General features: G+C 38.6%; 1 long non-coding RNA gene across 1 annotated transcript; it reads right to left on the bottom strand.

Annotated features, from left to right (window-relative positions):
• Positions 1 to 367: 367 nt before the first annotated feature.
• LOC121650082 lies at positions 368 to 21,489 on the bottom strand. The gene is made up of 3 exons (XR_006012213.1): positions 21,225 to 21,489; positions 7,488 to 7,492; positions 368 to 378 (listed from the first exon to the last, which is right to left on the bottom strand). It is a non-coding gene; the product is annotated as an uncharacterized LOC121650082 (long non-coding RNA).
• Positions 21,490 to 25,041: the final 3,552 nt, after the last annotated feature.

Here is a 25,041-nt window from a genome sequence, read left to right as displayed (position 1 = left end):
ATGTGCAGGAGAGTGAGTCAACAGGTCCACAGTGTGTGATCCGTGTGCATCCCTGCCTCTACAGGGCTCCAGACTGCAACCAATTGGTCGCATTTTGCGACTAAAATGTGAGAGTGCGAGTGAATTTTTCATCTACTCTACAATGGCGACCAATACATTTGCCTGTCTTTTTCTTGTATTAGTTATAATTGAATTTATTTTGTCGCTAACAAACTTCTGCTCCTCTCGTCAGCCTAGTAGTTCACAGTAATGCGCAAACGTGGTGGCCCGCCAGACGTATTACTAACATTTATCTGTCTTCCAGTGCTCCAGTCAGCACGCCTCCCTGTGCTCCAGCAGCTCCAGTCAGCACGCCTCCCAGTGCGCCAGTCAGTGTGCCTCCCTGTGCTCCAGCAGCTCCAGTCAGCGCGCCTCCCAGTGCGCCAGCAGCTCCAGTCAGCGCGCCTCCCAGTGCGCCAGCAGCTCCAGTCAGCGCGCCTCCCAGTGCGCCAGCAGCTCCAGTCAGCGTGCCTCCCAGAGATCCAGCAGTCAGCTCACCTCCCTGTGCTCCAGCAGCTCCAGCAGCTCCATTCAGCGCGCCTCCCAGAGCTCGACCTCCCGAGATCTGGCCCTGGTCTGCTCATCCTCCGGGTCGCCCTCCAGAGATCCGGTCTATGTCTGCTGCCCGTCCTCTGGGTCCTCCTCCCGTGACCCGGCCCAAGTCTGCTCGGTGTCCCAGCCTTCCATCTGCAGTCTGTCTGCTGTCGTTGCAGCCTCACGGCCGGCCTCTTGCATCCCATTGGTCGTCTCGGCCTTCCGGCCGTCTGGAATCCAGCCCCTGGAAAGGGGGGACACTGTCACAGCCTGTCCTGCTAATCCTCCATCAGCACTCCCCTGATCCTCCACACCTGTCGCTGATCCTCACACTCCAATCAAGCCAACCTGTCACACCTGTTTCCCATTGACTCGCCAGCCCTTATATTCCCCAGCACCACACTCACTCCCTGTGTTCAAACCTGCATGGATCCCGCTCCTTTCCTGCACTCACTCCGTGAACCTCCATTCAGCCCTTCCATTGCCTGAGTAAAAGATTCCTTTCTGTTCTCCTTTATAATAAAGTTATGTTAACCTTCTCCCTGTCTCCGTGAGGTCCATGCTTAACAGACAGTCAATGTGAGTGTGAGCGGGGACGAACGACCACTGTGATTGGCTTATGTGTGGAAAGAGACGGGTCTTTGGGGAATTTATTATTTCTCAGTGTTGCCAACTTAGCGACTTTGTTGCTATATTTAGCGAATTTTCAGACCCCTCTAGCAGCTTTTTTTTTAAAAAAGCGACTAACACCCGCTCCTCCCAATGAGGAGCAGGTGCTACCCAGATCCCTCCCCCATTCAAAAGCACTCATACGAGGCTTGGTCCTCACCCAGCAGCAGCAGCAGCTATATTCAGAGCAGATGACGTTCACCTCTGTTTCATGACCAGGCTGAAAATGTAACGTACAAAGCTGCTGCTGGATGATCCTGCGCTGGCTTACAGTCAGAGTAATGTCTATTAATGAAGAGTGTGAACAAAAATATTTTAAAAAGTTAAGTGTTGTGACATGTTAGATAATTAAAAAAAACAAAATACTTAAAAAAAAAAACTAAACAAAAAAAAATAAAGAAAATATTGACATAATTAAATATATTTATTATTATTATTATTAGTTACTGTTCTAAACATTTTTAGATTGTCTTTTTTATCAATTTTTGCCTTTCCCACGACATCCCTCTTTATGGCAGCATCCATTAGAAATATATAGGCTGATTGTGCTAATTAGCGGCTTCTAGCAACTTTTAGGACAGCCAATAGCTACCTTTCTTACTGAGGAGTTGGCAACAGTGGCTGGAGAGCAGTATCAGTCCCTGAAGCTGTATACAGGAACTACATGGACAAGTCATACCATGCCCTATGGGGGATGATGGTGATAGTTCTGCTTTGACTACAAAGTGGAAATCAAATCAAATCAAAACATCAAATCTGATTTGATTTGACAAATTCTATGTCTACTTGTTTTGTATTAGTGTGGCCAGTAAGATGTTTTTTTATGTCAACTGCAAAAATATGTGCATTGTAAACATTGTAATTTCTGAATTTATTGTTCAAGTATTTATCACTAATACAGTGAAAGTGAGAGGAAATGTGAATGTTTGCTATGCAAGGTGATTTCAGTGTGCGCCCTTAAATTTTTTTTGCTTGCGCTCCTAAAAATTGAAGTTAGGGGCCACTGTGGTCCTCGTAAAAAAAGTTAGTCTGGAGACCTGCTCTAGCACAAAATGACAGCACCTGGGTCCAACTCACAGCAGTCTGACTACAACTTAATCACGATGTCCCAACCTGTTTGAATTCTTGCTTGTGTTGTTCTTACTCTGAGATGTTAGTGACTTTGGGGAAAAGCATCTTCTAAATGACTGTAGAATAGAATAGAATAGAATAGAACAGAATAGAATGAATTTATTGTCATTGCACAACAATTACATTAATAATCATTGGCAGTAAAATTCTTAAATCCTAGGCTCTCCTAACAATGCTAAAAAGGATATAAAACACAATAAAAATAGTCAAACACAAAAAGCAAGAATACTACAAATAAGTTATATAGAGCAGTATATTGTAAGCAATAAGAAAGTCTTAGAAGTCTTGTGGCCTGTGATATGAAGCTGTCCCTTAGCCTGGTGGTACGGGCTTGAATGCTACGAAACCGTCGGCCAGATGGTAGCAGACAAAACAGTTTGTGACTGGGGTGGCTGGGGTCCTTAATGATTTTGGTGGCCTTCCTCCTACACCGATGGGTGTAGTGGTCCTCCATGCATGGCAGGACCATCCCAGTGATGTGCTGTGCAGTTTTCATCACCCTCTGTAGATACTTGCAATGGAGGGCGGTGCAGCTGCTGTACCAGGCAGTGATGCAGCTAGTCAGCATCTGTGAAAGTTACAGAGTATCCTTGAGTCCATGTTGAGCCTTCTTATCCTGCGGAGGAAGAAGAGCCTCTGTCTGGCTGACGTTGTAATAAAGTCAATGTGATGAGTCCAGGTGAGGTCCTCACTGATATGAACCCCAAGGAACCTGAAGCCGTTGAATCTGTCTAATGTAGCCCCGTTGACAAGAGTCAAGGTGGAGGATGTGGTGCCGACCATCCACACAGCCTGTGGTCAACCTGTCAAGAAGTTCAGGATCCAGTCACAGAGGGCGCTGCTGAGCCCGAGGTTGGAGACAAGTTTGGAGTGCACGATGGTGTTAAATGCTGAGCTGTAGTCAATAAATAGCATTCTCACATATGTGTCCCTCTGGTCCAGATGGGAAAGGGCAGTGTGGAGGGTAAAGGCGATGGCATCTTCAGCTGACCTATTGGGCCTGTAGGCAAACTGAAGTGGGTCTAATGAGTCTGGGATGAAGGAAGTGATTGATTGATGATTTGACTAACCGCTCAAAACACTTCATGATGGTGGGAGTGCTACTGGGTGGTAGTCATTCAGGTAAAGACTAGAATAGAATAGAATAAAAAAAAATCTTCATAATTTTTAAAGGGAATGAAATAACTGTGTGAGTACAGAAAATATTCATTTTAAACTTTTTAAAAGATAAATAAAAAAAAAATCACAAAATTTCAATTAATTTAGATCCAATACTTGCAGGTCCAATAAATATTCCTAACATTCTTAAATCAGCAAACTCTACTTATCTAATAGACCCAGTAAAACCCTGTTGTTTACAGTGGGTCTGATCCCAGTTTAATGCCATCATGGCACAGCCGCAGTTTATAGAAATCTCTCATTCTACTTCTAAACACATCCAGTAGAGCCAATCTGATGGCGTTAACCTGATTTGGTAACACTTTATAAATATGTTCTGTTGTAAGTTATTAATAGGTGATTAATTAATGATGAACTAATCCTTTACAAAATGGAAATAATAAGTGATTATTAAAAAATATGGTAGTAAAGTGTAACCAACTCATCACTTATGTTACTCATCATTCATAAATCTTTACCTGTTACAAATTATCTGTAACAAATGTCAAAGAAACAAATAATTCAAGAACAGTGTCCATGTATGAGGAAGTGATGCTTAAAGGTGACAGCAGAATAACATTTATTTGAACAGTGACGTAATCATAACATGTCATAAGGTGGTTCATTTTGGGTTTTCTTTCGTGTTTGTTATTTTCCCTTATGGCATGTTTGGTAGCTTTACTTGTTTCATGGTGAATTCAGCTGGATGCTTTGTTTTGAGGAGAGGTTGTGTTTAGTGTCATTTACTTTTTCCTTTTCCACCTGTGACCATGATTACAGTATGGATTGCAGGTGATGGAATATTAAGTGTTGGCTCAGATAGCCAATGACTTTCAAGAGATTTGGAGTGGTGAGCCAGTCTGCAGCAGGCAGAGGAGGGGCTTATGTTTTACCCACAGATTTATGGCAAGGAGGCAAGGGATTTGCAGTATGTTTTGGACTTGCATGGCAAAGACAGTGGTGATCCAAGGGCTGCTTCCAACTCAGACAACAATAGCTACGGCGATAACAGAAGGGCATGACATGCTGTGTATGTGACTACTGCTTTTCAACGCACTGTGTTGCTTACACATTATTGAGAGAGAACCAGATACTGCCACCAACTCACGCTACAGGGATTTAATTCTCTTTAAAAAAAATCCTTTCGTACCAATAAATTTGGTCAAACTTTCTTTTTGCCTCCTCTTGGTGTTACAGCTCTCTACTCAGTACTTTTAACCTGTGGCTTTAAAATTAAAGTGGCAACTAGGGTCACAGACATACAACAACTAAGAACACCTTCTTTATAAACTCCCTCATCATCCATATATAGAGGTTTCCAATGTCATGAATGAGACGTCCTAGGGGTCCATTATGATGTTATTTTGACAACTATTTGTACCATTTAATAACTGCAAAGTTGTCCAGCAGTAATTCTTCTGTGCGGTTTCTTCTGAGTTTCCACACATTCTGCTTATAGATTCTCCATGCCGTTTCAATGTGTTGGGTAAGATTTAGATTCCAAAAACTTTATTTATCCCATATGGGCAATTTATTTGGAGTTTAAAACAGACACCAGTCAGCATTCAAAGTGCAAAGTGTCAGACATATAGTATACAGTCCCCATGAGGTTGTTGGAAGCTGTTTTTTAATCACATAAACTCATGTTTGAGTTTTCCAGTGTGTCTCTATGTTCAGTATCTGGGGGGGTCATCTTCTCCAGGGTGTGCACGTTCACAAGAAAAAAAGTACACCCACCTTCACTACTCAGTGTAAGGCAGAAGAGGTTAAAACTGCATTGGACACCACAATATTTTCAGTGTCAACATGTCACACAAGAAAAAATTAGGCTCAAATTCCCGAAGGAAAGATCAGCTCGACAGCAATGGATGAAGTTTGTTTTTGGGAGCCAGCCACAGAGTTGTACCAATGTTTGCATTTATGACTGGCACTTTACTGAATACTGCTGGATGAATAAGAACCAGTACAACCCAGGCAACCAGGCTTTAGTTGAAAGGAGGGTCGTTTCCTACAATCAAGGACTGCGTTTCTGACCCTGAGCCACCAGCTGTTAAGTAAAACCAGATAAGTTGTCTGTTTTGTTTCGATAGTGTGTAAGCAACGGTCAAACTAAAGGAATTAACCCACACTTACAAACATAACGACCAAGCTAAAAACACCCAATTACCATTCTCTGATCCTCGAGATTAGCTTAGCAAGAGTAGCTAGAAACAGTTTACTATATTGTAACAATGCATGAAAGTGTTAGCAAACAGCATCATTACCTTACGTATTTATTGGCAGATGACGTTTTCCACCTCTGTTGGCATTGTGGCACATTTGCACTGGAAGAGGCTGATCTGAGGGCCTAAATAAAGGAGTTTGTGAAAAATGATAGATTAATTCTTGCTCTTGTAGACTCACATATTAAAATAAATTAGCCTGAAATTATCACACTCGAGTCACTCGAAGTACTTTAAGTTTGCTTTTGCATCCATTTTATAACTTTAAGATGTACTTTCCCTCCACCAGCTCACTCACTTTCCTAACTAAATGTATCATCTTTGTAAGTATCTATTCTGGTATCTATCCACAGGCCTGCATAGATTAGATTTCTGCCGTAGTGCATGCTGGTTAGTTTTGTGTTCGTTATCACTGTCTTGCTCAGACGTAATCTAAAACCTGCAGTTTACAGCGGCACATCTCGCCAGCATGGACTACAAAGCACGATGGGAAATGATGTCATGTCAGCTTGAGTAGTGAAAGCTAATTGGGTCTGAGGGGTGCATGTGCCATTAAGAGCACTACAACGAGCAGAAGAAATGGCAGCAACTTCACCTACTGATGGTGCCCGAAAGCTTTCAACAGGTTTGAGGAAACGGTTTAACCAGAAAAGTGATGAAACAACCACAGAGCAAGGAGAAAAAATTAAGTGGACAGCAGCAAATTATTTCAAATATTTATCTACCACACACCTCGTAACCTTTGTGCTAATTTAGCTAACTGCAAATAATGTATTTAGCTAAAAAGTTGAAGCTGACTTGTACCACACCTTTTTGATCAGTAGAAGAAGCACACACAATAAAGTAATATAATTAACATAAATAATATGTTAATTCTATATAAATATTATGTGAATTACTAGATATGTTTCAGGACCATTGTTTTCAGGACCCATACTGTGTGTAAACAAAAATATATTTAGGATCAATATGAGCCCACAGATTAAAGTCAATGCTCAAATACACATAAAGTAAACATAACATGTGAGTTAGGTGAGATGTCCAATTTTGCATAATTACCTGATAGATGTGAAACCAGTCTCAGAGCCTTGCTCTTAACCAAAAAAAGGTGCTAATGTAATCAAAGCCTTATTTATTGCAGACAGTATAACTAACTTAATGAATAATTAACACAAACAGATCATGTTAACAACTTGATGTGTCATTTTTAGGAGTGACAAAATCCCCAACAGCTGTGCTGTTTGCTAAGAAATGTCACACACAACTTAGTAAAGGAAAGAAAAAATGTCTTCAGTCAAAGAAAATTGCTGAGTTGACAGAAGAAAGACTCCCTACTGAAGCAGTTGTCAGAATGTAAGACATTTGCAATTACAGTAGGTAAATGCTTAATGTGCAAAAAATAAAAAACAAAAAATGTAAAAGCTACATTTTTGAATACTTATGTATTTATGGATACTTATGTACTTATCATTTAGCAGGATGACTGCTGGGGCTGGAATATAAACAGGACCAGATATTTTCAAATGTATTCTGATCACATCAGAATTAGATGATATGTAAACACAGATTATTATAAACAAGACTTATAACATAACATTTAGAATACAGGTAAACATTTTTATTTATTTATTTTATAAGTAATCTAATTAAATACTTAAAAATATGTTTAACTGTTTGTATTCACTTTGAATGAAACATCTTACACTGTCCTTAAATATTACTGAATTTTGGAACTGGCCCTAACTTACCTGGGTATTGCCTGCTATTTCACTAAAGGAAACATCACAAACTGACAGTAAACACAAGGATCGCTTTTTAGATTGTACCACATTTTAACTGTTAAACATTTTAAGAATGCTTATCTCTAAAAACTAAAAAAGTCTATAAAGGTTATAACTGTATTTTGGTGTTATGTGTATCTGTACTAATGTCTTTCTCTTTCTTTCGCATTAGACATCGAGAACAGTAGTGCTGAGTTAGATGTTTTAGATCACTTACATGACTCAGACTTCTCTGACTCATCAGAGTCATTCAAGCAAGCAGCATTTTACTTCCCTGCAACTTCTTCCTCCTCTTCCTCCCTCCTCCTCATCTTCTGATGATTAGATAAAGAAAGGAAAAAAGTGCAAGAAGTACAAGAAAAAGAAGAAGCAGAGGAGGAAGAAGGAGGATAAGAAGAAGAAAATGACAGAAACTAAGTTTGCAAAGAGAGATAAGTGGTGGTACTTTTTATTGTCTTGAGCTGAGCAGTGGATTGATGGCTGGATCAGACATTAGAATTTAGTCAGGAAAATTTCTTTATATGACTATTTAGGTGAATTTATGGAAGGTATGTATAAATACTTTTTTAGGAGTGATGGCCAGGCTTGGACATAGGGGAGCCTGCAGTACACAGGATAAAAGACAAAAAATGTTATCCTCTGGTAAAGTACATTGAAAACAACTACAATTTACAACTAGTTTTGTCTCACTACTTATTGGTTGTTGTATCTTTACAAGAAGATATAACTGTTTTGCGTCTCAGTCTTTCAGCGTCATGATTTCTGAATTTTGATTTAAGTTTATGTAGTCCTGTCATGTTTAGTTTTGTTTAATAATAATAACAATAATTTGTTTACTCACTTCACCTATTCATCATTAGTCCTTATATATATATATACATATATATATATATACATATATATGTGTATATATGTGTGTGTGTGTGTGTGTGTGTGTACCTTGGTTTCCTTTTTCAGGTTCCCAGTCCATTGTAGTCTTCATGTCGTGTACCCGTCGTGTTTCCCGCTTTGTCTGTGTCAGATGGATCACGCTCCTGTCAGTTTGGCGTTCTGGGGGTCCAGACTGGCGGTCATGGCAGACCAATGTCTTATGGGTCCGTATGGATGGCTGCGGTAGTCAGATCCAACACACCTTCCCTCGTACCACCGCCACCAGATCCATGGCCCGTGTCTCCTGTGTCATCTCCTACGCTTCAGCATCCCACGCCGGCACCCAGGTCCTGTGCAGCACTTCAGTGTCCACTCCATTGCCAAGTCCCCGTCCAGTGCTTCAAGAAACCCACACCAGTGCCCAAGACCCGTCCAGTGCTTCAACTTCTCACGTTCTGTTCAGCGTTGTGGTGGGCCTTGTCGCTGACACTACCGACGCCGAGCCTTGCTCCTGTTTCTGAGGGGGTCTCAGGATGGGTCCCGGGATAGGACACTCCTCATCCAGCTCAAGTCCATGTTTCCAAGGGTCCCGTGATGGGACTCTAGTCATCCACCTAAAGTCCAAGTTTCCGCTCCTCCTCTGCCTCTAATTACTGCGCCCGGGGAGGACGCTATATATATATATATTTATATAAATAAATGTGTATGTGTATTTTAATTCTAAAATAAAGAAATAAAATGAAATCAAATTTCTCTGTAGATATAATGCATGATATTTTAGAGGGGGTTGGTCAGTTTGAGTTGAAACTGATTTTGCTTTCAATGCAACTTCCTCATTGCTAAACAATTGGCTGATAGAATACATGCAAATGACAATGGTTTCAGTCAGCGGTGAAATGGTTCATCTCTGCAAACAGACAAGTTGATTGCTGGGATTAATGATTTGGGGTTGGATGACAAACAATCTTGGTGCTTGTTATGCAATATGCCTAATTGGTGATTTGATTGAGAGAAATGATGAACAATGGCATCTCCTACTTTTGCTTCTACATATTGTTAATTTTGTATTTTCACCTGTCCTATCAGAAGGCATAACCAAACACTTAATCATTGATCATCATGAGCTGTTCAAGCAATTATTTCCTGGAATAAATATCTTGCCAAAACATAATTTTAAGATACACTACCCTCATAGCATAAGGCAGATTGGTCCAATTTTGCAAACATGGTGCGTTATGAAGCCAAACATCTCATCTTCAACCAACAATTACAAAGCTTTAAAAACATTACCAACATTAGACAAAAAGCACCAAAGTTATATGGCAATGTATCATGAATCTTTCAGCAAAGAAAGATTAAGTCCAGGCAAGATAATAATACTGTATGAGTTAAAACAAGGTGCAACGATTGCTGAATTATTTGGAACTGTTTTGTCAACCAGTATGTTTTCTGCCGTGCAACAAGAAGTGCAACAAAATTACTAAAATTAACTTAACTGCAACTTGAGTCCGAGTCCTAGACTCGAGTTCCCATTTCTGCATAATGGAATCTGCTGTGGCAATCTCAAACACTTTTAAAATTCCTTTAATTACTTGTTAAATTATTAACGCATTGCAGCTGAATTACAACACATCTGACAAGTTCTTAGTCCTTCTTTTGGGGGGGGGGGGGGGGGGGGGGGGGGTTGTTTTTTTCTTCTTTTTTTGTTCTGGTAGTTGTGTGTTTTTTATGTTCAAGCAGGCTTCACATCTCTGTCATGTAAATAAATATAACAAATGCATGTTAAAGATTTATATTTAAAAAAATAAAACTCTTTTACAAGTTTTTCTACAAACAATAAAACAAAAATCACCAGAAAGAAAGAAATGCTGACCAACCAGACCAATAAAAAAATGTTTGTGCTTTGAGCCCTGTCCCAAAGGTTTTGGGTGCTTTAAAATTATATCTTTATACCAGCACCTATTTCATGGGCAAAATTCTCCCCTTGTGTAGCCCTTGGTTTCCACAAGGGATATGGAGAGGATCTAGGAAGTGACCTCTAAATAGAACCTAGTTCCTGGAAAAGATTTCTACATATGAAATGCAGCTAGAGTACTTAAAGATGCTACGAGTTGATGCAACAATCAAGGAGTTCTACTTTACAAATACATGCAGACTTTGCTAAAGATAAATTAATACATAAAATAAAAATCAGAAATGAAGGGTTATTGATCAAAGCGACTTGCAATGGACAGGATATTCAAGAAAACCTTTACTTCTGGAGCCCTCTGGATTCAGCTGAGTCATGCTACTTTTTGCTCTCTCTTACAGGAAGCATTCCAGGAGTGTAATGCCTCGTCCACCTGATTAAACAAGATGCTCAGTCCGTAATATATCATACATACTTGTGGCATACAACAACCTGGTAACTCACACTCTACATCCAAAGCTAATTCCCATGTCATAGCCTTGTGCTGTCTAATATAAAAACAGTATCTGTGGTATCATATAACCAGTGCATTATATATAATTTAATGGCATTTGATAACTTTAACACATTATTTGGTAATGCTAATGAATTACGAAGGCAATTACCAACTAACATATAAAAGCTGAGGGTCAAACTTTCCAGTTCTATTCAGCCCTATTTGGGCCCTACTGAACTCATGTAACGTGATTGAGGTTGTAATGACATAAGTTTACTGGGAACAACCATAAACATGAGGAGGTAAATGGATGTTGGCTCAAGCTGTGGCCAGGCAAGAAATTATGTGCCAAGCACTCAGCATTAGCAGTTAACCAAAGAAGATTTTTCTATAGTCAGCTGGATGAATGGAAAAATGAATAAAACAAATGCCTCCCTTACATCAAGACAGATGGATAGGAGAGTATACTAGTTAGTCCTTCATAATGGCTTCATCTCTTTCTTTTTTCCCGTGGGGCCAGAGAAGCTCTGTACCTGTGTATATTGAAAAAGGAATAAGTGTCTTTTTCAGCTACTGAAAATGATTATATTCCATGAGGTTTTGTTGAAGTTTGTTTTTCACTTTTTGTCCTATGAATGGTATGCATATGTGCAAACATCTTTTTTGGGCAGGCAGAATAAAGGACCTGCCAGAGTTTGGTATGACAAGAGTATAAAGGGGGTAAATAATGTGTTTGGGAAAGGAATTATGCTGGAATACTGTGGAGTTTGGGCTGGTAAGCACTGGCAGAAATGAACAACTGGCACAACAAGGATCCTGAAAGCTGTAAGATTCACACAGCTGGGAAGACTATTAACTGGCTGGCATTAGGACTTGTTTATTGCTGGCCATCACTCACACAGCTAGCAGGCGGCATTGCAAAGTAGTCACAATTTGAAAATTGATTCAACACAGGGTTATGATGATAGTTTAGCATAAAGCAGGAACACATGTTTTAAATGTAGGCCATACTTTTCCATTTCATATTTATATTTTGTTTATAGATGTCATTATATAGTTTAGGTCCATAAACTGGCAATCTGGTATTTGTTGTTTTAACTGTATTTACTCAACACAGCTTCCACTTGGATTTTAGCATCACACAGTATAAAATGTTAGGCAAAAATGTTAAGTGAAGGTATCATTATGTAATTATACATGTTTAGATATTTATGTGTTTTTTTTGTAGGCTAATATGGTTTTAGAGCCAAAATGCAGTGGAGTAGAATGTAGGGGAACAACCTTAGTACTGGCCTACTACAAGAAGCCTCTGACCAACAAATTAGCCATGTAGCTGTATGTCTGACAACTAGCTGACAACAGCACGCTGTGCCATCTTCACTGTACAGCTTTTGTATGACATTGTGATGCCTTTTGTGAGGATGCTCTCAACTGGGTTTCTGTGGAAGTTAAGCAACTGATTCTGGGGGAATTGTGCTTGTTTCAGCTTCCTTATGAAGAACTGAGGTGTTGATGGTTCATGTCAGGTAGCTGAACAAAGTAGCTCCAAGGAAATTTAGTCCCTCCACATCCTGCTTCTTCTTCATGTATGTGGAGGGGAAGTGAGCTGTTTTTTCTTTTCTCCTGAAGTCTATTTCATCTCTGTGATCTTGTTGATGTCAAGGACCAGGCAGCTCTTCTCAAACCACTAAGTCAGATGTGCCACCTTAAGCCTGTAGGCTATTTTTTGTCGTGATGGATTTGTGGATGGGGGTGCAGTCATGACAATATGATACAGCATAGTTTACTAAATGCTGTCCATATGCCTAAATATATAACTTATTTCTATTTAAAAGAGAGATAATCAGAGGTGCTCTTTTAAAAAAGACGAGTCGCCTACTTACCGAAGTAGCCTTTGTTTTGTCAGTAGGCGCTATAGCAGCTTGGCATGTCAGTTTTTTAAAAAAAACCTTTATTGTACTTCACCCAACTACAACTTTAGGGACCACAATGAATAAAAACTTGAAAATATCTTGTTCTTTTGGGCTGAATTGGATGCAAAGTTGGATCTCTTCTCAGGTCCACTTAGATAAGTGTACTGTTCAGTGGATTGACTGGTACATCTAGTTGGTGATGTATCTTATTTGACTTGCCTTTCAAGTTTCGCTAACCATCCATCAATCCATTTACTGCCATTCATCTGGAGTCGTGGAGGCAGGAGACTAAGCTATCAAGTCAATATGGAGCAAAATCCTCGAGGAATGTTTCTAGCACCTTGTTGAATCTATGAGAACTAAGAGCTAAGGCAGTTCTAAAGGTAGAACCAACCCAGTAGTAAAAAGGTTAAAAGCATTACAATCATATTAAATCTGTTCATCGTGTAAATAAAACTGCACTCTATCTAGTGTCCATGTAAACATGTCAGCTGGTATCTGTGATCAGATTGATTTCAATCGGATATATGAAATATTTTGTCCATGTAAACATAGCTAATGATAAATAAACATCCTAACTGCTTAAATCTCTTTTTTAGGTTTGCTTTTACAGGCATTATAGTGAAGGCGGCGTCATTTTTTGAGAAATCTGTTTTGATTTAAATTGAATAAATCCACTATCTGTTGATAAAACTTGGAGATTTTTTATACATCTTCTTTTCTGATTTTCTGACCCTACTCTCATGACTTACCAAGGCTCAGTTAGATCTTAGCATAAATACAGACAACTGGTTTCCTGTGTTGTCTCCGTCCAAAATCAGCTTGTCTTGCAGAGAAATGTCAAATTCAGTTGTCTGATGATTTGATTACAACTCTTGTAATCCATGGACAATGATTATATTTACTTCTGTATTGTTCTATTTGTCATATAATAATTTGAATATTTGTAAGGATTTGTCTTATGTTCAATCAACATTTGTATCAACCCATTTGTACTTTACATCTTGTCATTGTAATACTTATTATTATATCTACAGCGAGTAGATATTGTTATGTATTTCAGTTGCGAATATATTATGAATTAGCATAGCACTGTGATCTAATTCTGCTTAGTCTTGTTATTTTGGGATACAGGATTTAACAGCACCGTGGGTGGCTGGGTCGAAGTCTTTCCCTCGTCAGCAGATAGTACAGGCAGCCACAAATTCACGGATGTCCTTCTTCATGGTTGGCCACCAAAATTTCCTTTAAATGAGGGAAAGGGTCCTGTTAGACCCAGGGTGACATGCCACTCGAGATGGACAACCCCACTGGATCACCTGGGACAGACATCCCATGTTAACATGGGATGTCACCACGCAGTCACAGAATGTTATTTGGATTAGCAGTAGGATCTTTAAGAGCACATATCCTGAAAATGGCATCAGGCTTTGAGTTCTTGGTTCCAGGCCTGTAGATAAGGGTGAAGTTGAACCTACTGAAAAACCAAGACCAGGGAGCTTGATTGTCTCTTGGCTGTCTGAAGGTTTTTGTGATCCATGTCCCCTGATGTTATTTATTTTTCACTTAATTTAAGAAATTCCTTTTCATTATAGAACATTCCTCTATAAAGACTGTCTTTTAAATTGCATTTGTTTTTGCTTTAGGTAGTGGAAAGTTAAATCATGTCATCAGAGAAGTCAACCTAACTTTCATCACATGGTAGTCAAGCTTGACAAATATTAAAACATGCAGCATTTAGTCATTTTTAGACTTTCTTTTTGTCATTTACAACTTGATAAGTCATTTTGTGACAATTTTAACAGAATGCTGTGAAAAGAGTAATTGATCTAGATACAGTATATATCTTACAAGATTTCTTATCCAGATGTTATTATTTGTGGGCTTTGGTTCCATTTTTGGTGTCAGATCATGTTGGATTTGTGTTTCTAATTGGCTCCATAATCAAAGATTATGTGTTTTTTTTGTGTTTTTCAAAGATTCCTTGTTGAAATATTATTCTAGTTAATCCTACTTCCTGATTTCTTTTAGAACGGTTACCCTCTGCATGTGTTGTTTTTATTTTCTTTCCTCGTAACACCTGACTTTTGCAAATTGCCTCACCTGCTGCTCATTTGTAATTAGTGCCCCTGTAGGCCTATATAAACCTTTGATTTTCAGGTGTCTGGTTGTCTAATCATTTCATGTTGATTCCTTTTCCTGTTTCCTGTTGTTTGTGGTTCAGTTTGTTTCATAAGGCCTTAAAGACTGTTGCTGGTTTTTGCCTCCTTTACGATTCTGCAATTTGGGTCCTCTTGTGCCCATAGTCATGACACTAGAAGAGCCATAGATTTTAAGCCACTCTTACCCTAAACTACATCTTTATCTTTTGCCTCAGAGTAATATTTTTAAGGCATGTGCTGGGCGTTGTCTCTGTTGCTTTTGCTTCACTTGGGTTTAAATAAAGGCTGAACAGAAGTTAGATTTGTGTGATTGGGGAGCTAAAGACATCTGGACCAGTAATTGCAAATTGATTCCATTTCCCATATAGCATCATAGAAAATTAACAGATATTCCTCTAATTGTTACAAAAATGTAAATATTTTTAAAAATATTAACCCTTTATCGGGCAAGTGACTATATTTGATCACTCCCGCAGCCCTCCTAAATGACGTTGCGCTTGTCGAAAAATGTGGTCTGGCCCAGCTAATCATCAGGGATCAAGCTTGTCACAGTTTGTGCAATCTGACCAATCAGCGGGTATCTGTTAGAGCAAAACAGGGGCGTAGTTGAAAACAGGGGCGTCTCCAGCTTTTAATGACACCCTGGGCTTAGCCTGGACTAGATGTAAATTTAAAAATTAGAGGAGCTTGATTATATATATATATATATATATATATATATATATATATATATATATATATATATATATATATATATATATATAATGTCCTCTCTCCACTCTCTCTCCTGATTATAAGACAACCCCCAATTTCCATAACTAATCTTTAGAAAAAGTTTATGTGTGTCCCCTAACATCATACCCCTACCGGATCAAATTGAACTATTCTGATCTGATTTCTATGTAATGGCAAGTCACAGCAGAAGCCTTTAAGTCTTGTTTGCTCAAACGATTTATACTAAGTTCTTTTATTAAAAAAACTAAACAGTCTGTTATTTAGCTGATGTGCGCATAGACTGAATAGGAAATACATGACATATGTCAGAGCTGATGTCTCTGTCGTGCTCTCAGAGTTTCCCCCGAGTTGCGCACACACACTGACACCTATACCAACCAAATACTCCATACAAAGATTATATAAACAAAAGAGTGCACATAACTCGGTGTTACGTCCTCGTGCTCTAGGGGTAAGGAGGACGGAACACAAAGAGAGCCGAATACCAGAGTTAAAAGGAAATATAATTTATTTTAACAAAATGGGTTCCAGATACCGCTCTGGTATCGGCCAAGCTAAATAAGAACAAAGCAGAATGATTAACCAACTTAAAGTGTCCCGTTACAGGGTATCACAATTACTATAAAAATAATCAAAAGAAAATGTCCACAAAAACGGGTAACACGCACAAAGGCGGAATTAAGTATACAAAATCAAACCAAGGTTAACTTCACCTCACTCAGGGTAGGGAACACCACACACAACTCAAAGTCCTTAATGTTATTCTTCGCTAATTCCACACAGTAGTCCGTAATTCTCTCAGGCTGGCAGGCATGTGTCCCACTGTCCACAGCTGCCTCGAATAATGCTGCCGATGAGTGTTAAATAGGGCTCCAAAGGACGAACAGCCCGCCTTCCAGTAACGAGCCGGCCAATCCAGGTGGAGGGGGGGAGCGGCGCCACATGATGCACTCCCTGTCAGTCAGCTGCCACCAGGCTGCAGTCCTGCTGGTCGCTGAGCCGGCAAGCAGGCGGCCGTAACACTCAGCGTGTTAACTAAATACCAAAAGGAGCAGCAGTTCCAATAAACTAAGTGAACACCACCACAAACAAATAGCCTAAGCTAGCCCAACATGTGTGACAAAAGTTTAACACAAAGGTTAATGAAATGGCAAAACACATACTAACACGAAGCACAGGTCAAACTGTGTGTAATACAAAGGTAAAGCCCAAGTCTTGTTACATATCAGAATTACACTTTAGGGTTAAAATTTTTAATTTTGGAGTATTTCAATGAGTGCCCTATAAAGGGTTAAACCAAGATCAACATAAAGAATGAGTGAAAGTGAGGGGGATTATATGCCTTAGAGCTGCCCAGAACCGCAGTAACAGCTTAAGCTTGTTTTGACACCAAAGATCACTTATGTGCAACTTTGAGTCACACTCTGAAACCATGGTGTGTAGGAGTGAGATGCATCTGTTATTGATCATGATGAAAACAGTTATGTCTCAGCACATCCCTAGTGACAAGAAGAAAGTGCAATGTCAAAATACTTCATGATGCATGTTTAATTAGTAAGAAGCTAATGCAAATGATCTCAATCTATGTTAACTGTTGTACCTCATTACATCTGCATTTCAATATGCAAAACAATTAATGGGTGCAATTGTACATGAAGCTCAAATTGTGCAGGCATAATTCTCAAGTTATTTACCATGAAATAGTAATGATATCACACAAGAGTAAACTCAATGACAGATGAAAAATAAGGAAGCTCATTTTTCTTCCCTTGGCTTGCCTTTAAGACTTTCTGGCAGGCCGTCCAAAAAGCTCAAGAACTGGTTCAACCACAACACAACAAATAGCTGCCAAATGGGGAGGGGCATACAGAAATCCCCTGAGAAAAAAGTCAGCAATCTGCTTCCCCCGATATGCTAATTGTCTACCTAGTTGCACACCAGGGTTAACACAAAAGAGCTCTACTCTCTTACTGAAGACAGTTTACACCCATCCACGGACGTGTCAATACGAAGTGTGTAGAACTGATTAACACACTATATCTGAAATCACTTTGTGAATGTAGCCAAGGCAGCACACACATTAAATAAGATTAAGTGCTCAAAGTCTGATAAGCTCAAAGCAACTCCCACACCAAGCTATAAATTTTATTGAGAAAATCATTATAAGGCAGAAAAAAAATCTCTTTGAACAATATGCTTTGAGGTGTGATTTTCAATTAGGCTGTCAGGGTGGGAAAGAGCAGCTGATACAGTAATGTTCTGGGTGTAAGAGTTACTAACTGCTACACCAGATTGAACTGTCATTACTCATTAATTAATTTGGGATTTTCATGTCAGAGCAGTTGATGACTACTAAAGATAAAATGATAATAACAATAATAATAATAATAATAATAATAATTGTAGCTTTTTGACACCATGGAATATACTTAGATTTGTTTGTTGGAGATCATGCAGCTGAAATGGAGAGAAAGAACATTCTCAATCCTTCGAGTTGTGTATCCTTCATTCATTAACAGATGGCATTGGTCTTTTTTCTTTTTTTTTAAAGAAATAATACATCTTTGATTTCTCTGTGCAGTAACTGATTTTGTTCAAAGAGCTGAACATGAACATTGTTCACACACAAGCATTAAAATGGTGCAATACAGTTTGTTAGCTCTTTAGATATTTTTATTTATTTATTTTTTTTGCATAGACTAAATATTTGTTCTTTATATGACTTAGTCCGTTACGGGTCACGGGTAAGCTGGAGCCTATGCCAGCATTTTTAGCAGGTGAGAGGCAGGATACACTCTGGACAGGTCACCAGTCCATCACAGGGCCAACACAGATAGGACCAAACAACTATTCACACGCATTCACAGGGAGAATTTAGAGTGACCAATTAACCTAACATGCATGTCTTTGGTCGGTGGGAGGAAATCGAAGAACCTGGAAGAACCCACGCATACACAGGAAGAACATGCAAACTCCACACAGAGAGGCCACCGCCCCCCAGGTTCAAACCTCATCCCAGCCGAGGCTCAGCTGACCTTCTTGCTGTGAAGCTGCAGTGCTAACCACCACACCACCGTGCAGCCCATAGATTAAATAAATTAACCGTTTATAAACAATTCCTTAATGTAGAGGAAAAGACAAAAGTTGACCAAAGTCAAATAATAATGTGAAGATCAGCTCAATCCCAAATCTGAACAGAAATTTAAGTTTTTCCTCTTCTGGTTTAAAGCTGATCCAATATTTGTTCAGAATACTATTCTATCCTATTCTACCTTACTAAATAATTGGTTCCTACTTGTAAACAATATCTAGGTTTTCTTTTTTTACTGAGTTTCTTTGCTGATAAGTTTTGTTGAAAATGGTTGAGATTTACAAACCGTTTAAGACAGACTAAATGGTGAAAATGCGCAATCATATTCTTTTTGGCACTTAACCAGGTGTATTCAACTAAAATTTAAAGAGGTCCAGTTAGATAAAACTTTTGAAGCCAAGGTCATAATGACTATGATTATATATATATATATATATATATATATATATATATATATATATATACACATATATATATTCTGTCACTATTTGTTGATTTTAATCTTTTTTTTAATTTTGTGATAGTGGGTATATGTCATTGCCTTTTGTGGTGAAAATCGTAAGTATTTTGCTGCCAGATGTCCTTACAAGATGTGTCTGGTCATATCCTTGTATATTTTGGTACAATTGTAGTAAAACAGTTGCTGCATTTAGTGGCAACTTTATGCATAGAATAATTATCATGGTGTTTTGTCCACCATTAAAAATGGATTAAGGGGAGGAAAACAAAATTTTTTTTTGGTTCATCACAATTTTCTTAGGCATAGGAAAAGTCACAATATTACTGACATGGGATTTATGTTCTTTGATGTCTTGGCTATTGTTAAAGAAAACCTTAAAATACACAGGTAATAAAGACCAGGTACTTCTTCCCACAGTATTAACCAAGTAGTTACTAATTTCCCACTTCCTTAATTAATATAGGTACTGTTCCACGCTAAAATCTTTTACCTGAGATTTTCCTTCCACACGTGTTCATTGATTTTGGCCAGTGAAAACAAACAACTGCTCTCAAATTAAGATATTTATTTTTACAATTAACAGCCAAAATCAGAACCCCTTTCCCTGAACCCAGTAGTTATACCTTGTCTAACCTAAACAATGGTTGGATGCTATAACTAACTAGTCAGCAACATGTTAACCCAGCTTACACAATGTTCTTGTTAAGTGTGTGTTATTTTTCCCCAACTTGCAAAGCTGCAATTAAATATTTTAATTAAGGTCATGCACAAGTTAAACATTCAAAGAAAAATTAAAATAATATCTTAACACTATCTACCAAGACCAAGATTATGCATACTAAGATTTTTTATTTTGGATTTATTTTGGGCATGTCTGTTTAGGTTAAAACTCTGTCAACCCTAGGGCTTAGAGAAATGATGAATTGATTCTTTTGAATAACTCTTAAATGAACGATAACAGATTTACACTTCGTTTTTATATAATAGTGATCCACAATGTCTTTACGTGACATATGTGTGCCGTCATGGGAGTCTAATGTCCAACACGCTCAATGCACGTGAATGCATCTATGGGCATAAAGTATTCTCTGGAAAGAAATACTTTGAGTAATATTCAAAAAATTTAATAAGTATATAGAATAAATCAATATTGCTCAGGTTTATTCTATTTTTTATTTTATTTTTTTCCTATATTTGTGTTTTTCCACTATTTAAAAATAATCTTTTACAGTAGATTTTATAAAGGTACATACATTTCAATTATTTATTATTCTTATTCATTATGAGTTTTTTACATGGCTAAAATGTTCTTGTCTGGAAAATCTTAAAAGTAAAGTTTTGCATATAAGTTAACTGTAGCATGTTTAGTTTTTGTTGTGCCACAAAGTTTTTTGGTGAGGGAAAATCTAAGCATGGGGATATGAACCAATCTTATGAAATGGTTACAATGAAAACACAAGGTAAATTAAATTATAAGAAATATTTCCGAATTCCCAACAACAAAATATATATTAGTGGGGTGTGTAAGTTTGAATTATACGGAGCCCCCCAGGTAACATGGACATTTTTTTTTATTTTGCGTGCCCACGCAATACTTTTGCATTCCCTCGCAATACTTTTGCGTGCCCACGCAATACTTTTGCGTGCTCTCGCAATACTTTTGCGTTCCCTCGCAATACTTTTGCGTTCCCTCGCAATACTTTTATATTAAGCAGGATGTACAACACACTCGTTAGTTGCGTCACCGTGGACACAATGGAGTTTCCTCACCCTCTGGAGAAGTTTATTAAGTTTTATTTTGAGATCGGTCTGCAGTATAAAGATATTGTAACTGTGCTTGCCCAAAAATTGGAAATTATTTATGAATCATTGATAACATGTTTGTCCTTATAAAATGACTGAAACGTGAAAGGGTTTCATTAGGTACAAATTTTAACAAATTGTGCGCTAATTGCCAAGTCCTGTTTACTTGTGTTTCCAACCAGGAAGCTCCGCACTTGCTAGGGGGTACTTGGCTGGAAAAGTACTACACAAGGGGTACATTGCTCCAAAACCTCAGAGAACCACTGCATCTAGGCAATCCTGAGGAACCCTACCCACCCAACCTGTTTTACCTGCAGCCCTCAGGACGCTGCTACAGGACAATCAGATCACACACCACCAGATTAACAAACAGCTGCTTCCCCTGGGCCATATCGACTGTAAATCACGAGCAAAACATTTAATCCCAGGTACCTAGGTTTATGACCTTTTTAATGCTCTTTGATGATTTTTTTAATGATTTATTTATTTGATTTCTGTACATATTCCATGTTACAGCACACTGCCACTATAAATAAATTAATTATATATATATATATGTATATATATATATATATACATATATATATGTATATATATTTATTATTATTATTATTATTATTATTATTTAAAAACACAGAAGGTACACAAGGTAAAGTCTTTGAGTCTCACGTTTTTCCCTCCTCGGAATACCTCCAACTATTCAGAGAACTGCACTGATGGCTTCTCTGAGACACATGTACAAGTCAATAGCCTGATATGGATCTGTTGGTGCCATCCGGCGGAACTCAGACATGAACAAATTGCACAGCTCATATACATCAGGATCACATGGTATGGTCAGCCGAAAGACACATTCATTTTTGCATAGTTGCACATGTTCATTTTCAGTAGGTGAAAGAAAATCTCTCGTCCTGTAGAGTTCCGGAAGAGCGTACATCACATTTGGACGGCCGCTGGGAACGTTTATGTTTTTCGATGGCCTGATTTGGTGTGCGTTCCAGACTTGTGCAGTGTCGTCCAGCTCATCCTGTGAGACAAACAGGAGTGAAGAGTATACAAATGTTAACTTTTAATGAGTTGAGATTCATGATATGATGGTTAATTATTTTATCTCACTTCACTCTTCCTGTCCTCTTACCCCCCCCCACCCCCAACCGACACACACACACACACACACGACCTATAGGGACAAGGCTGCTCCTAATCCCCTATAAATTAATAAATCACTTTTTCGAAACTTTTCTAGCATACAGCATTCTCTAATATTCTTTCTAAATCTGTAAAATAAGCAGTGCCAGACGCATACTATAGTCCATTACATTCCATCGACTTACTTGTATAAGTCCCATACAGCAAAACTGAAGTATGCTTTTGTCCAGAAAACCACCGTCAAAATATCCATTGTCTCTGAGATCAGCAAACAGGGAGATCCAGAACTCCAAGCACTCGCTGCGAAGAAACCGCCACCAATATTCAATTCTTTGATTAGCGGTGCTTGCCCCTTCCAGGAAGCTCTCAGGAGCACCATCAGGAGTGCAGAGGAGACGCTGGAAGTCTCTGACGTGGCCGTTTTCTGTCCCGTGATCAGTCCGGACAACTCTGGGGCAGCCTCCTAGGCGTTGCACTGCTTCCATGTAATATCCTCCGATCACCTTTGGATCACTGCTCGTCGTATATACGTTCAGCCAGATGATTTTCCTTGAAAATCCATCGATACTCCCATTTATACAAAGTCCGTATGGCTTAAGTTTATCGTAGGAGTCAACGTGCCAGATAAAGTTTGGGCCTTTACTAAAGTAGTTCCTTCGCCTGAGACGCCTTGCTTGCCTTCTTGAAACTCCTGAGGGATCAAGCTCTTTCAGCACCAGGCGCACATCTTCTTTCCTCACACAAAGTCCATGCTGCCTGCATTTAGCGTACATCCATCGGTACCCGTGAAGCTGTCCTGAATGCTGCAGCTCCCTTCGGATGAACTCGACCAGTACTGCAAGTTCTGAGTAGTCCTTTCGATGACATCCACTTAAATTCAGAAGTCTTTTCAAATGCGTCAAGCTTATATGTAACCCATGTTTTTGGGCAAGCACAGTTACAATATCTTTATACTGCAGACCGATCTCAAAATAAAACTTAATAAACTTCTCCAGAGGGTGAGGAAACTCCATTGTGTCCACGGTGACGCAACTAACGAGTGTGTTGTACATCCTGCTTAATATAAAAGTATTGCGAGGGAACGCAAAAGTATTGCGAGGGAACGCAAAAGTATTGCGAGGGAACGCAAAAGTATTGCGTGGGCACGCAAAAGTATTGCGAGGGAACGCAAAAGTGTTGCAAGAGCACACAAAAGTATTGCGTGGGCACGCAAAAGTATTGCGAGGGAACGCAAAAGTATTGCGTGGGCACGCAAAAGTATTGCGAGGGAACGCAAAAGTATTGCGTGGGCACGCAAAATAAAAAAAATGTCCATGTTACCTGGGGGGCTCCGTAGAATTATTCTCATCCAGAATTGCTACCAGTAATTATTTCCTGGATAGAAATAAGTTACCTCTGATTTCATTAAAAAAAATGATAAATTAAAACAAGTCAGGCTTTTAAATGGCTCTTTGACAGAATCAGCTTCTAAAGCTCCAGCTCCCTTCGAAGAGCCATTTATTTAACTCTACCAGGGTTTAACAGGATAACTGTGATTGTTCTCTGACAGAAATTTTAAGTGAAGGCACAATCTGCATCAGTCTTCTTTAAATTTAAAATAATACATTGCTTTGTAATTGACCAAAAGTTATTTTACAAAAATCTGAAACATTATTGTAATTTTATTATATTTTAATGAACTGAACAACAGCACAAAAAGTCCTATTTTATTCAATTATATCTGCAATCGAATGTTCGTAAGAGTATTCCAGTGTGTTCAAACACCTTGATTTTCATGAACGTCTTAATCTTCATAAAAAAGTTGTAAAGACTTGAACAAATTTGTTTGTAAGATCTGTTGGTGAATGACGCCCACTGTCTTTACTTGATGGGACCAAAGCAGGGGCATTTGTTGAGCCTGCAAAGATGAGGAATTTTCTGGCATCTAAATTTAGTTTATCAGCAATCAAACTATGTAAATATGACATATAAAGACGAACACCATTATTAAGAAAAATTTTACACATAAATTAATTGCAACTTTTAATAAAATCTTTCATAAAAACACAAATGTAAACATTTATTTAAGGACAATATGTTTAATCTTCCGTTCATGTGAGTATATGTGAAACAGGTTCCGGGTGTTACCTGTACTTCAACACTCAAGTTCAGCGAATGTACCAACACACTGATTTTGAAAATCATCCTCTGAATAACAGTTCTCCTTGACCTTCTTTACCAGCAGAGAAGATATGTGGTTTAATTAGCCATGCATAGAATGTGATAGGGATAAATTACATCACGTAAATGATGTACTTAGCCCCGTGGCCTTGTCTGAGGTGACTTCTCATTTTACGAAGTGCTTATGCTGAAGAACAATGTGGTTTAGGAGACGGATAATGGCCAAACCATAGAAAAGGATCAGACTTTCGACTACTTTTTTTTTTACCAGAGTCCCAGAGACCAGTGACATAAAACTATGGAAAAACAAAGAAAACATTGCTATTTAAAGTGATTTCAAATGTGCTGTAGTTCTTCATGCTGTAGCCTATATTTAAATTGTTCATTATGGCCTTAAATGATCTTTCATTCTATTTGCATAAAATCCATGCTGTCCATGCTGGTGTGTGTTCTGAACAGAAATATCCTACTAAATATCTTTAATTTAGTAATTATAGTTTAGTTTCCTGAGAATGCTGTGGAGGAACAAACTCCCTCCACCTCTGTTGAAAAGACACACGGGAGGCGACATTGCTCCTTCTCTATCATTTTCTATGGAACTCGCACGATGAGGCGAAAATCGCTGCCCTCCTCCAGTCATGCGACAGTCGACATTCGTGCATGTTAAATGTTGTGCCTGTTCACTTAGATGTGCACATGGGGGTTTGCGACACAAATAATCCACCAGCTCCCAGAGACAAACGTTGTTCTCATGGTTGT

The sequence above is a fragment of the Melanotaenia boesemani genome, chromosome 12, assembly GCF_017639745.1.
Source record: "Melanotaenia boesemani isolate fMelBoe1 chromosome 12, fMelBoe1.pri, whole genome shotgun sequence".
Taxonomy (NCBI): Eukaryota; Metazoa; Chordata; class Actinopteri; order Atheriniformes; family Melanotaeniidae; genus Melanotaenia; species Melanotaenia boesemani.
This window is presented reverse-complemented; position numbering and strand designations above follow the sequence as displayed.